This window comes from Tupaia chinensis, unplaced genomic scaffold (assembly GCF_000334495.1).
Source record: "Tupaia chinensis unplaced genomic scaffold, TupChi_1.0 Scaffold000062_1, whole genome shotgun sequence".
Taxonomy (NCBI): Eukaryota; Metazoa; Chordata; class Mammalia; order Scandentia; family Tupaiidae; genus Tupaia; species Tupaia belangeri.
The window spans coordinates 4,350,014-4,363,430 of record NW_006159520.1 but is presented as its reverse complement, the minus strand read 5'-3'; positions in this window follow the sequence as shown (position 1 = coordinate 4,363,430).

Below are 13,417 nucleotides of genomic sequence, written 5' to 3'. Positions count from 1 at the left end.
TGCCCCCCACCCCAGGGCAGGGGGATGTCCATGGTGTATTCCCTTCTCCTCCAATCTGCTCCAATCTCCTCCCGGGATTTTTGCCATGCATGCACACACCCCTGGTATGAATTCCACACCATGAAATTGGCCACGGGGAACTCCAGTGCCTTAACCACTACACCACCCGCTGGACCTCTGAAATCTTAATGACATAAAATCCATATATCTTGGGGTTAAAAAACAAAGCAAAACAAAACTGGGAGCTGGCCATTGCAGGATATCAATGGATACTAGCAGAAAGGAACTGAATGTGTATGCTTTGTCTTTGTCTTGATGAAGAAATACTGGTTTCTTTAAATGCCCTCATAGGGTAAGCATTGATTCCCTCCCTGTTGCTTGAAGGTCCTGAGCCTCAGTTCTCTTTGCCTCAGATAACTGATTGGATTGTCATTACAAAGGGTCTTCATAAAGTTTATGAAAAATATGTTATTAAATATTGCATAGATTTATTTTTTTGTGTGTCTAACAAAATAATCTCATACTTTAAATCTATTTTGCCATGAACTTTTGAGGTGCCTAAATACTTTTCAAATATCTTACTCAGCCCCTCAACACAGCCCTTCACTTGTTTCCTTTCATTTCATTCTTTAATGTTACAACCAGTATAGTTTCATTAACATCATCCTGACTTGCAATATACTAGCAATAGTCTATGTTTTCTGTGGGGAGAGTAACCTTCAGAAGGTTTGAGGCAATTGACTTATGAATATTTTTCATAGAAAAGTAACTTGGAAGCTGTGGGGGAGGAACTCAAGAAGAACGTGGGTTTGCAGCCTGTTTCCACAATAGGTTCCTAGTTATGAATTTTTCAAAACTGTAAAAAAGCAAGTCAAGAACCTCTCTCTGTATTGTGGAGTATATGCAGGAGCAAAGTAAAAAGCTGAAAAAGTATTCTCAAACTTAGGCCTGGAGTGAAAAGTGGGAAGAATGTGTGTGTGCATGTGTGCGCAAGCTAATGTTCAAGTGTGTGCATAGGAAGTGGACTTAGAAGAATGAGGTAGAAGATGATAATAACTTTTAAGAGGATTATTTGGAAAATGGCCTGAATCTTGATCAAAGCTTAGAGAAGTCTTGGGCCAGGAAAAATCCTAGACAATGAAATTTAGTTGAATTTTCTAAGTCAGAGGATGGCTGTGAAAGAGAAAGGGTTCCAAAAAGTCGAGATATGAGCTGAGCCTCAGGGAAGCTATGCTCTAAACTCCATCATCTAGACTCCCAAAATATTCAGACAAGAAGCCGTTTTAAAGTTGAGGTGTGTCCTGGCCTGTTCAGAGAGGCTATGCTCTAAACTCCATCATCTAGACTCCCAAAATATTCAGACAAGAAGCCGTTTTAAAGTTGAGGTGTGTCCTGGCCTGTTCAGAGAGGCTATGCTCTAAACTCCATCATCTAGACTCCCAAAATATTCAGACAAGAAGCCGTTTTAAAGTTGAGGTGTGTCCTGGCCTGTTCAGAGAGGCTATGCTCTAAACTCCATCATCTAGACTCCCAAAATATTCAGACAAGAAGCCGTTTTAAAGTTGAGGTGTGTCCTGGCCTGTTCAGAGAGGCTATGCTCTAAACTCCATCATCTAGACTCCCAAAATATTCAGACAAGAAGCCGTTTTAAAGTTGAGGTGTGTCCTGGCCTGTTCAGAGAGGCTATGCTCTAAACTCCATCATCTAGACTCCCAAAATATTCAGACAAGAAGCCGTTTTAAAGTTGAGGTGTGTCCTGGCCTGTTCAGAGAGGCTATGCTCTAAACTCCATCATCTAGACTCCCAAAATATTCAGACAAGAAGCCGTTTTAAAGTTGAGGTGTGTCCTGGCCTGTTCAGAGAGGCTATGCTCTAAACTCCATCATCTAGACTCCCAAAATATTCAGACAAGAAGCCGTTTTAAAGTTGAGGTGTGTCCTGGCCTGTTCAGAGAGGCTATGCTCTAAACTCCTTCCTTTAGACTCCTGAAATATTCAGACAAGCACTTGGAGGAGAGATTTTTGTCACAGAATGACCAGAAACTACTGCAGAGGCACAAAAAATATGAGAAACCAAGAAAATATCTTTCCCCTCAGGGAAAAGAATAATTCCTCATCATTCACAGACAATACAGTTGAACTTTTGGAAATGTCTGATAGAGAATTCAGAATATTCATAGTGACAAAACTAAATGAGATGCAAGAGCTGAGAGATAATGAACTCCAGAAGATGCAGTAGAAAAGAGACTATTAGTTATAGGAGGTGTTAATGTTCTTCCATGACCTGAGAAAGGAAATACACACCATAAAAAAGAATCAAATGGAGCTATTAGCAATGAAGGCTGCCATTCAGGAAATCAAAACCTCCCTCAAAAGTATTAAAAGCAGATTAGTCTATGCAGAAATTTGAATCTCAGATGTGCAAGGCAAAACCTCTGATCTAGAAAAAAACAACCAAAATAAAACTGGGAAAATAACCCCCCAAAATGAGAATACTATACAAGAAATACTAGACAGCATTAAGTGCCCAAACATATGGATAATTGGTATTCCAGAAGGTGAGGAAACTAATAAGGGCATTGATAATCTATTCCATGAAATCCTAGAAGAAAACTTTCCAAATCTAGAGAAGCATTTGAATATCCAGACTCAAGAAGTACAAAGGACTCCTAATAGAATCAACCCAAGAAGGTCTTCTCCAAGGCACATCATAGCCACACTGACCAAATCTACGAAGACAAGGTACTAACATTGGCAAGAGAGAAACGTTAGGTTACTTACAAAGGTTATCCAATCAGTCTAACCTCAGACCTCTCATCAGAAACAATGTGAGCAAGGAAAGAATGGGAAAATATATTCGAAGTGTTAAGTGCAAAATAGTTTCAACCAAGCATACTATATACCCAGCAAGATTATCTTTCATATGGAAAGAAAGGATAAAAACATTCTCAGATAAACAAGACCTGAAAGAATTTGTCAATAGCAGATCCACTCTTCAAGATGTTCTGAAAGGAGTGCTCTACCAGGAAAACTAAAGACATATAGAAATAAGAGAACAAAAGGCAACCTGAAAAATGACCAATTTAATGCTATGGACAAGAAATTCCAATAATAACATCGAATGTTAACTTCCAGGATTTAAATGGAAAGATTGGACCACAGTAACACTGCATATTCAACAAAAGAAAGTTTGAACATAAGACTGAACTGGTGGAATAGAATGTTATGACTTTTGAGTTAAACATAACTGATTTTTTTATTATGATTTGTTTTCCCAATTTAAGCATTTTCTTTCTTTTGAGTTGTTGATAGGTTCAGCAATTTGTTAAAATAATTTTCTTGTTTGTTCCTTTAAATGAAAACATAAACTTTTCTTCCTTCCTGACCCCTATGGAATTGAAAAATATTTGGGAGTATTCTTATTTTGTGGCAGAAGGGTTTTGCATAAATTCAATAATGCTTGTTGCATTGAATCAGAAATTGGAAATACTATTGGACAGGGCTTTGACTGGAATATCATATCAGAAGAGTAATCAGAAAACTATGGAACTAAGTTGGATCTCAAGTAAGCCAACAGAAGCTCTTAGAAGCCTGGCATCATAAATTGTTCTGCCTGGCAGTGAGGGTTAGAGAAGCTATATAAAAGAATTTATAACAAAAATAACCTGGACTTTTCCAGTCCAGCATTGTATTCAGTAGAGATTGCAAAAAAGCAACCATACCACAGGATTATTTTGAGAAAGACTTTGAAGGAAGAAAAAGAGACTGATCTTTATTAGCAGATGGAATAGTACAGAATACTTACTTGGTAAGCAGGGCTGAATTGAGCAGGTTTATGTGTGACTTGCGTGGTGGGCTTTTGTTTTTCAACAATTTAGTAGTTGACATGTAAATATTTTCTCATAAATATTTTCTTAAAAATATTTAAAACCATACTGTTTTTAATATATCAACTCTGTAGTTATAGAGTCACAAATAAAATTATAAAAATGTATAAGAAATATTTTGAACATTATCTTTAAAATTCATTATTTTGAAATTTCGTAAGTTGTTTATTAACTGTCAAAAACTATGGAGTATGAGATAAAATTTTTTGATATGTTATAAATGTGGAAAAATGTAAAAATAAACAAAAAAAGTATGGGCTGAGGAATAAAGAGAAAAAGCAAACTCATCATTTGATTTAAGGGTTGGAGACGGGAGAAATATATATTCTTTTTTTGGAGAGGTTTTTGCTACAGGGTGTGTGTGCTCGCCAAAGACAGAGAGAGACAGAGAGACAGAAAGTGGGAAATCGCTCCCCAGGGGGGATGACCATGCCGCAATCCCTTCTCCTCCCTTCTCCTCTCAGGATCTTGGGCACGCACACACACATTCCTGGCATGACTTTAAGCCACCGGATCTGGGACTCGAACTGTGGTTGGCTACATGGGAGTCCAGCGACATAGCCATTACACTAACTGCTGGTCCCAGAGATGGGCAAAATATTAAGGACTATTTGAAATGTTCAAACATGGGTAGTGTTTGGCTCCTCTTGCTTAGCCTCTCTGGTTCTTTTGCATTTCTGCTTTTCCCCTGGCATCTACTTTTCTACTCTCTACCCCTCGGCTCAGTGGTTCTTGCTCCATGAATCACAGATGGCATGTACACCATGCCATGCTCATCTTAGAGTGGGCAGTCTTAGCTTATGTGCTAAATGTGTTTGATCAGTCAGTCACAAATATTTATTGAAAACATATATTTGAAAAGCCCAATACCTGGACTATGAAAAGTGACGGCTTGTGCTGCTGCTCTCAGACTAATAATCTTTAAATATTTGATTACATTTACCTAATTGATGCCTGGAAGACATTAGTGTTCATCAACATTGCACATCTCTTACTATCCAAAGTAGGTTATTAAAATGTAGGTACTGATACATAATATTTAAATGTATTGAAAATTTTCTTTCATGGTTTTGTGCTTCTCATAATTGGATAATGTTAGTTTATTATTTTTTCTGGGAAATGATTCAATTTATGTGAACATAATTACCAAGTCATTTTTAATATATGTTTAAAAGATCTACTCTGTCTTTTGATCTTAAAACATTTCTTACTTAGCAGAAGCATTATTTCTTTCTTAAACTTTCTTTTATAATTTCCTAAAGCAACTACCTTCTTTGAAAACACATTTAATAATGTTAAATTAGATAAAAAAATAATCTAATTATCAATAACAAATCAATGCCATTATAATAAATTATTTGTTTTCAGTTTCAGTATTTAATAATGTTAAAATTAGATAATAAAATAATCTTTTTTATGGAGAGGTTTTTGCTGGTCCCTATAATAAAATAATCTAATTATCAACAACAAATCAATGCAGTAATAATAAACTATTTGTTTTCAGAATTTCAGTTGACTGTTGGGACCAGCAGTTGGCATAATGGCTATGTCGCTGGACTCCCATGTAGTTGACTGCGGTTCAAATTCTGGAGTTGGTGACCTAAACTTATGCCTGGCATGTGTGCATGCATGCCCAAGAGCCCAAGAGGAGAATGGAGGAGAAGGGATTGTGGCATGGTCATCCCCCCCGGGGGGGGATTTCTCGCTTTCTCTCTCTCTCTTTCTGGTGAGCGCATGTGCCCTACAGTAAAAACTTCTCCAAAAAAAGAATTTCAGTTGACTGTGACAGCGTGGTAGGCATAATTCCAAGATGACCCCATTGCCCCCTGGTATAACTTTAAATGGCAAAAGAGATTTTACAAGTGCAATTAACATTATTAATCAGTAGATTCTAAAATAGGGAGATTATCAGTGTGGGACTAACCTCACCACATTATCATTTAAGGCAGTTTACTTTAGCTAGTAGTAGAACATAAAATACATTCAAAGCTAAAGAAAGATTTGACATGACATTGTTGGCTTTGACAATGGAAGAGGCTAAAACCACGACTACAGATCAGCCTTTAGGAGCTGTAAGTGACCCCCGCAACTGACAACCAGTGAGAAAACTGGGACCTCACTTCTACAACTACAGGAACTGAACTCTGCCTACCTCCTGAATGAACTTAGAAGTAGATTCTTTCCAGTGTTCAGTTTTAGTTTCTGCCTTTCATGACCTGATGCAGAGAAACCAGCCAAGTCATGGAACTAGGATTTCTGACCTATAGAATATGAGATAATAAATGTGTGTGTGTAAGAAAGTTAATTTCTTTCTTCGATGTGTAAGAGATCCAGAGACAGAGAGACAGAGAGACAGAGAGACTGCACCCCATCAGGTTCCTGATGCCACAGTTTACCCCCAGCCTTAGTCCTGAATCATGTATGCACACATGCCAGGTACACTTGGGGAGATTTCCAGATGTGAACACAAAATCTTCCTATGCTGGTTAGCCTCTCTGTCATGTTTTACTGCTATGCCACTGTCTGGCCCCCATTTTTTTTTAAACTTGCTATAGGGTGAAATGTGCTCATAAGAGACTAACAGAGAGAGAGAAAGAGGGAAAGTCAGAAAGCATCCTACATGAGGGAAGGTCATGCTGCAAACTCCTCACCTCCATTTTTCCTTTGAGGATTTTAGACATGCAGGCATATGTGCCTAGTGTGTTTTCAAGCCTTTGAGTTTGGGATTTGAACCATGATGTGGGATGCTTTCTCACTTTCCCTCTTTCTCTCTATGTGGGCTCCAGCTGCTTTAACTGCCACACTATCAGCTGGCCTTTGAATGTTGTTTAAAGCTGCTAAATTTGTGGTAATTTGTTATACAGCTATAGAAAATGAATTTATCTTAATTTTTCTAAATTTCTACTTGGGCTTCTTCTAGCTTTGTTGGGAACTGTACTATGGCAGACTAACCAAACTCTAGTGCCTGGTTGGTTGACTAACTGAAGATACTGTTTGTTTTTTTTGGTACAGGGCTTGTGTACTCACCAGAGAGAGAGACAGAGAGAGGGAAAGTGAGAAATCACCTCTTCGGGGATATGGCCACAATCCCTTCTTCTCTATTCTTCTCTTGGAATTTTGGGCACACGTGCAAACGCACCCACCATGATTTTCATGACACTGAATCCGGGACTCAATTCTTGGTCAGCCATGTGAGAATCCAGCCACCTTAACCACCATACCACCTTCTGGTCCAAAGATATTTTTCTTTACTAATAAGAACCCTAGTTATAATATCTTTGAACAGAGATCATTTGACCTATGGAAGGTAGGCCTAGCCATGGATCCAGAGGTGGGCAGATTTATGATCCAATTCTGGACAATGAGATTTAATTAGAGGTCTGCTCAGAGGCTTTGGAAAAAGATTTACTTTTCTATTGAGACAGAGTTGAGAAATTCTTTTCCTGACACTGCTAACTGCTTTCTGCCTTTGAATGTGGTGGACTTCTTGTTAGAGAGAAATACTTTTATTTGCTTAAACTATGGTTAATGGGCTTTATTGGTGTATAACTCAAAGCATATCTGACTGATAAAGGATTTGGAAGTGGAATGCTGCAAGTAACATTCTTTAAGAGGTAGATTGGGGGTGATTGAAGATATGATTCTCTTAAAATACTATTAATTTCAATAATACTTTAATATCATCTTTGACATGGCAAAATATCTAAGCAACTAGTTGCCTAATCTATCCTATAATGCAGACCACAGATTGACTGAGGTTGTAGTGGCATGGAAAATGCAAAGAAATTCAGGATGTTTATGTGTGTTGGCTTATTTTAGTGGTTGTTGGCCAAATTACCCTACTTTGATAAGCTAACTTAAGCTAGAAAAATAACCTCTAATCATAGAGGAAAGTATGACTTTGCTCAGAAAGATGCTTTCTACTATGACCTCCTGCTTAAATGAACAAAATCTCAGTTTTGTAGAAAGGTATTGTTGGTACCCCAAGTTAAGACAAGTAGAGATGAGAAGTGGTGCCCTAAGACTGATAAAACTAGAGTTGCTCAGCACAAAGACCTGATTGTCTGAGTTAAATACCAGAGAATTGGAAGAGCATAGGATCCAGCAACCGGCAGACAGGAATCCTTAGCCTCAAAGACTATGTCTAGACGAGATCTTTAGCTGTGGTTACTAATGCAAGGAACTGACCAGAAGCAAATACATAGGGTAAGTCTACTAAGGTTTTGAGAGTAACTTTATTGTTAAAGATACCTCAAGCCTTGCCAACAACTGTATATCATTACTTAACCCCCAAAGGCAGTCCCTAGGTATCTGAATATGCAGGGGTTGCTAAAATTAGAAAATAACTTTATCCAGTGTGCCTATCTCAGATACAAGCATTGAAAATTAGTTAAAGAATATCATACTAGAGAGAAGACTCAGTGGCTACAGAAGGAAAATAAGAAGATGTTCATAAGGAATAGAACCTAGGAGCTGTCAGATTGCCTAATCAAAGACTTTAGCTATTGAGAAGGCAGACATCTCTCACTATTTGTTTCCTACTGAGCAGAGTATGTACTAGAAAATATTAGCTATATATTTAGTCTTTTCCAATCATTGTGTATTAGATGTTTTAGAAGCAGATAATTTTTAAGAAGACTTCCAGGTCTATAAGAAGTTATCTCTGGACTAAATGAAGAAGATTGTACATCACCTAGAGATTCTTGATTTGGGCCTGGATGCAGTAGTTAGATACAACTCTGTGGTTTTCTTCCCTCGAGGAGGAAGTGAGCACCCTTACATGAAATGGATGTGTAGGAAGATGGATATGTGTGGATGTTAGATTGCCAAGGAGTGGACTGTGGCAGACATCGTTAGTTGGCCACCTGAAAGCAGTACTTACCCAGCTTTGTTCCATATGAATAGAACTCAGTTACCTACCTCCATATTTCCTACCTCTTCCTTCAGTACTTTTGGGGCAGAATCCCCTTGGTTTCAGGAACTTAGTCATTGAACCTAGTGTGGACATGTGATCCAAATTTAGCAGATGATACAAAAGGAGACACAATTCTTGGTAGTGTTGGTAGAAGTATATCTCCACTTCCAAGACATTATTAAAATGCAAAATTAACCTTAGTAGTCTCTTAAGTCTAAATATGTTGTGTGAAATGAATTAAATTCTCATTTATTTTAGTCACTATTAGTTTGTATTTTTATTTCTTGTAGGCAGATATTTATAAACAATACAATTATACATGTTCTTTTTTTTTTGTAGTTTTCTGAAGCAGGGAGTTGCCAAATTAATGTGTGGGTGACATGCATCTCCCAAATGGTTCTTTTATTTATTTTTTTTTGGAGAGGTTTTCACTATAGGGCACGTGCACTCGCCAGACAGAGAGAAACATAGAGACAGAAAGCGAGAAATCACTCCCCAGGGGGGATGGTCATGCTGCTATCCCTTCTCCTCTTGGGATCTTGGGCATGTACACACACGCGCCTGGTGTGAGTTTTAAGCCACCGGGTCTGGGACGCGAACCATGGTCAACTACGTGGGAGTCCAGCGACATAGCCATTACGCTAACTGCTGGTTCCCCCAAATGATTCTTGTAAATAGTTTTATTAGAATATATCCTCTCTTTATTTATCTGTATGTCAATGGCTCCTTTCTCACTACAATGGCAAGTTGCAACAGAAACCACAATATTTTCAATTTACAATGGACTTATCGAGACATAACCTCATTATGACTAAAGAGCATCTGTTCAATAAATTAGAAGATCTGAATATAAAAAAAAATGGTTTCAACTCTGAAAATGAGAGACTTGGGCTTATATTCTAAATCAGTCTCTAATTATTTGACCCTGGGCAAGTTTTTCTCCAAAACCCCAAATTCTCAATTCTAAAAACCTTAGTAAGATGAGATGTCTCCAAGTTGAGCTTTTGGAAATAGGATTTTAAGATTCTGAAACTAAGAAGCATCTAAGGAGAAAACAAATATAGTTTGTTCCTTAAAATTCTTTTCTTTTAGATCCAGCTTTCTCAATCCTGGCTGCACATTAAATTCATGGCAGAATTTTTTCTTTTTTTTTGGAGAGATTTTCACTGTAGGGCGCGTGCGCTCGCCAGACAGACAGAGAGAGAGACATAGAGACAGAAAGCGAGAAATCCCCCCCCAGGGGGGATGGTCACGCTGCAATCCCTTCTCCTCCATTCTCCTCTCGGGATCTTGGGCACGCACGCACACGCGCCCGGCGTGAGTTTTTTAAGCCACCGGGTCCGGGACACAAACCGCGGTCGACTACATGGGAGTCCAGCGTCATAGCCATTACGCTAACTGCTGGTTCCCCATGGCAGAATTTTTAAAAGCATTCGTGTTGTAGTTCCTGCCCCGAGATTCTGATTTAATTAGCTAAGCTATTGGAATAAAATCTTTCCAGGTGATTCTATGTGTTTAATCAAATTGAGAAACACCACTTTCAATGATATTGGCTCCTTTTTTTTTTTTTTTCCTATTTCCTAGTCAAGGTTTATATAAACCTTTATATGTACTAGTTTCACCATTTGTGAAACACAGTTAAGTAAGAGGAACAAACAAGGTCAGTAGTTCACAAATACTGGCGAGTCAGGAAGTCTGCATAAAATCCAGAGGAGAGCCTGGTGAAAAATATAGTTTTGCAGACTCCACCACCAGATTCTGATGTACAATTTCTTCAGCCTGCAAATCTACTTTTTTTTTTTTTTTGACAAACTCCCCAAGTACTAGAAAACTTCCCCAAACTGATTTGAGAACGATCAGTTCCAGATTTCTGCTACTCCAAGTTAGAATATGTAAGGTCTGAGTTATAATTATATGAGGAGTAAGTCACAATCTTAAGAACATTCTGCAAAGGCAGTTTGTACTCCAAGATTAGGATATTGTGAAAGACATATTGACAGTAGCAATGGGCTTCAATCAGGTGCTTCTGAGTAAAAACACTGCTTACCTGGTTTACCCTCTCAGAAAGAGCTGTAACTATGTGCCCACACAGTTTAATTATTTGCCCTGAAGTTCTTTACTTTGGCCTCTTTATTGGCAACTCTATGTTCTAGTTGAAAAGAACCAAAATCCTGCTCCCATATGAGTCAGATATAGTTTATCACACTATAAAATGTATTAGCAAATTGAGAATAAAGTATGGCCACAGTCTGGTCTTGTATTTACTGCTAATCTCTTTTAATTCTGATGTTAGTACTTTCATTCATTTTTGGCTTGTTAATTCATTCAGTCAATTAGTAATTTTAAAGTAGTTACTAGGAGCCAATAACTTCTCTAGGCACCGGAGTGAAAGCAGGAATCACCAGTCTCTCCGCCTGTTGAAACTTACATTGTACTTGGAGAAACTGGTAATAAGCAAATAGCTAAAGTATTAAGTGGTGCTGATTGTTAAGAATATTAAGGCAAAGTAAGATGATACAGAGCGATGTGAGCCTGAGGGCAGTAGTATATCCTATAGGTAATCAAAGGAGACTGTTTGGTTAAGGGAACAGTTGAGCAGAGACCTGGAGAAAGTAGAAGGCACAGTGCTGTCTGGGGAAGGAGCATTATAAAGATAAAGCAGCAGTGCAAAGTCCTGAGCTGGGTGTGAGCAAGGGTCTCTAGGGGCTCATTTAGGGTGTGCGAGGGTGAGAGTGTTGGAGGTGAGTTGTAGTGTAGCAGGCCTCCATCATGTGGGACTTGACAGGCCAATGGTAAAGGCTTAGCATTTAGCTCTGAGATTCAAGAGTGATTGCAGGATTTGTGGAGTGTAAAGCTTTATAATCCTAAAACTGCGAATAAGTAAATGAATACAAAATCAGGTACAAACTTCAGCCTAGCTGGGGTGGCGTAAGAGAGAGGGAGCTACTATGTAGTGGCCAACTGCATGAGAGGTCTGGGTTCATATACTAGTGCCACCTAAGTGGGCTAAGCACGGCAGTGTGCTCCTGTGAGCATAAATAGTGGGACCACAGGGCTAGAAGGTCACAACCTGGTGAGATCTGTCCAGAGTACCTATGTCTTTCTTTTTCTCTCTTCCTTTCTCATTAAAAAAGAGGAAAGAAAGAAAATAAAACAGAAAAACAGAAAAAGGCCAGTCCTGTGATTCAGCAGTTAAGTGCTATGTAAAGGAAGCTGGATTCCATGTGGTAGATCAGGGCTCCAGTTCTGGCACTGGCTGCTTATTAAGTACTCCAGATATGTGTGTGTATGCTCAGAATCCTGAGTAGGTAGGAGCTGGAGGAAAAAGTGTTGTGGTATGACCAGGCCCTATTGGGGGAGAGAGGTGTTTTCTATCTGTCTCTCTTGCACATATACCCTTTGGCTTTTAAAAACAGGAAAAATAAAATAGGTACACACCTAAATCTTTTAAAAAAGAAAATCACAAGAAATTACAAATTTTGAAAGAATGACCAATACTCAACAAAATAAAAAAGCCCATAATTTTACTAATTAACTATGATACCTCTCTATATTATTTTTTGCCCTTCATTAGTTCTGTCTAAAATCTCTTTGATTGACTCCTCATATTATTTTGTAACATTGTATCCTATAGGAAGAATAGAAAGGTAATTCAGTCTTTTCTCTAGCTTGTGTGGTCAAGATTTATCTTTTGGTTATTGGTCATGTAGGAGAAACTAAGTTTTACAACGTATTGGCAGTGCCATGTACATTTTTTAGGGTTATTGTCAATTTGGGAGATTTTTTTCTCAAATTTCTTTTTCTCCATGAATTGTAAGATTTCCCACAGACGAGCTTCTGGCTCCATACTTGACAAACCCTTTTTTTTCCCTCCAACAGCCACATATTTCTAGTATGAGGAAGACAAGTGCCTCTCCTGTGACCTCTGGCCTGAACTTTAATGTCACAATGTAAGCTGGCACAGAGGGTGGTAGACATATTCCTGGAACCATGCTGACACCAGTAGAAACTTTACATTGAAATAATAGTATATAATAATAATATATTGTAAACTAACCTAAACTAAATCTTTCTCTAACTTACCTTCTTCTTCACTGGCACCCAAAATGCCTGTGTCTATTTCAGCATTACTTGACTCAAAAAGAAATGTGATATAAGGTAAATAAGAAGCAGACAGTTGTGGCTAAAATATCTCATTTTTTAAAATTACAAAAAAAAAAATAAAATTACCTCTGAATATATTGCCAGGGCCCCTTACAGGGCCTTGGAAGGGCCTTGGGTAAATGATAGACCCTGAATCTGCAGCTTTATTAGTTCAAGGGCAGTCTCCCTCTGGTGAAATGCGAAGCCATTGGACAGCTTTGAGCATGGTGCTAACATGATCTGTCTTCTATTGTAAAGGGATAACTTTGTTTGAAGAGTGCACTGCAGAGGAGCAAGCTGGAAGCAGGAAGGTCAGTTGGAATGCTAATGTTCAGGCTGTAAAGGGAAGGTAAAAATGCAGACATAACTCATTCTGAAAGTTCCAAGAAAGCTGACTCTGTATCCACTGAACTAGTGATGTGTTTCCTTATAATTCATGCCTGCCTATCTCAGACTGGTTCCATTTCCTGCTG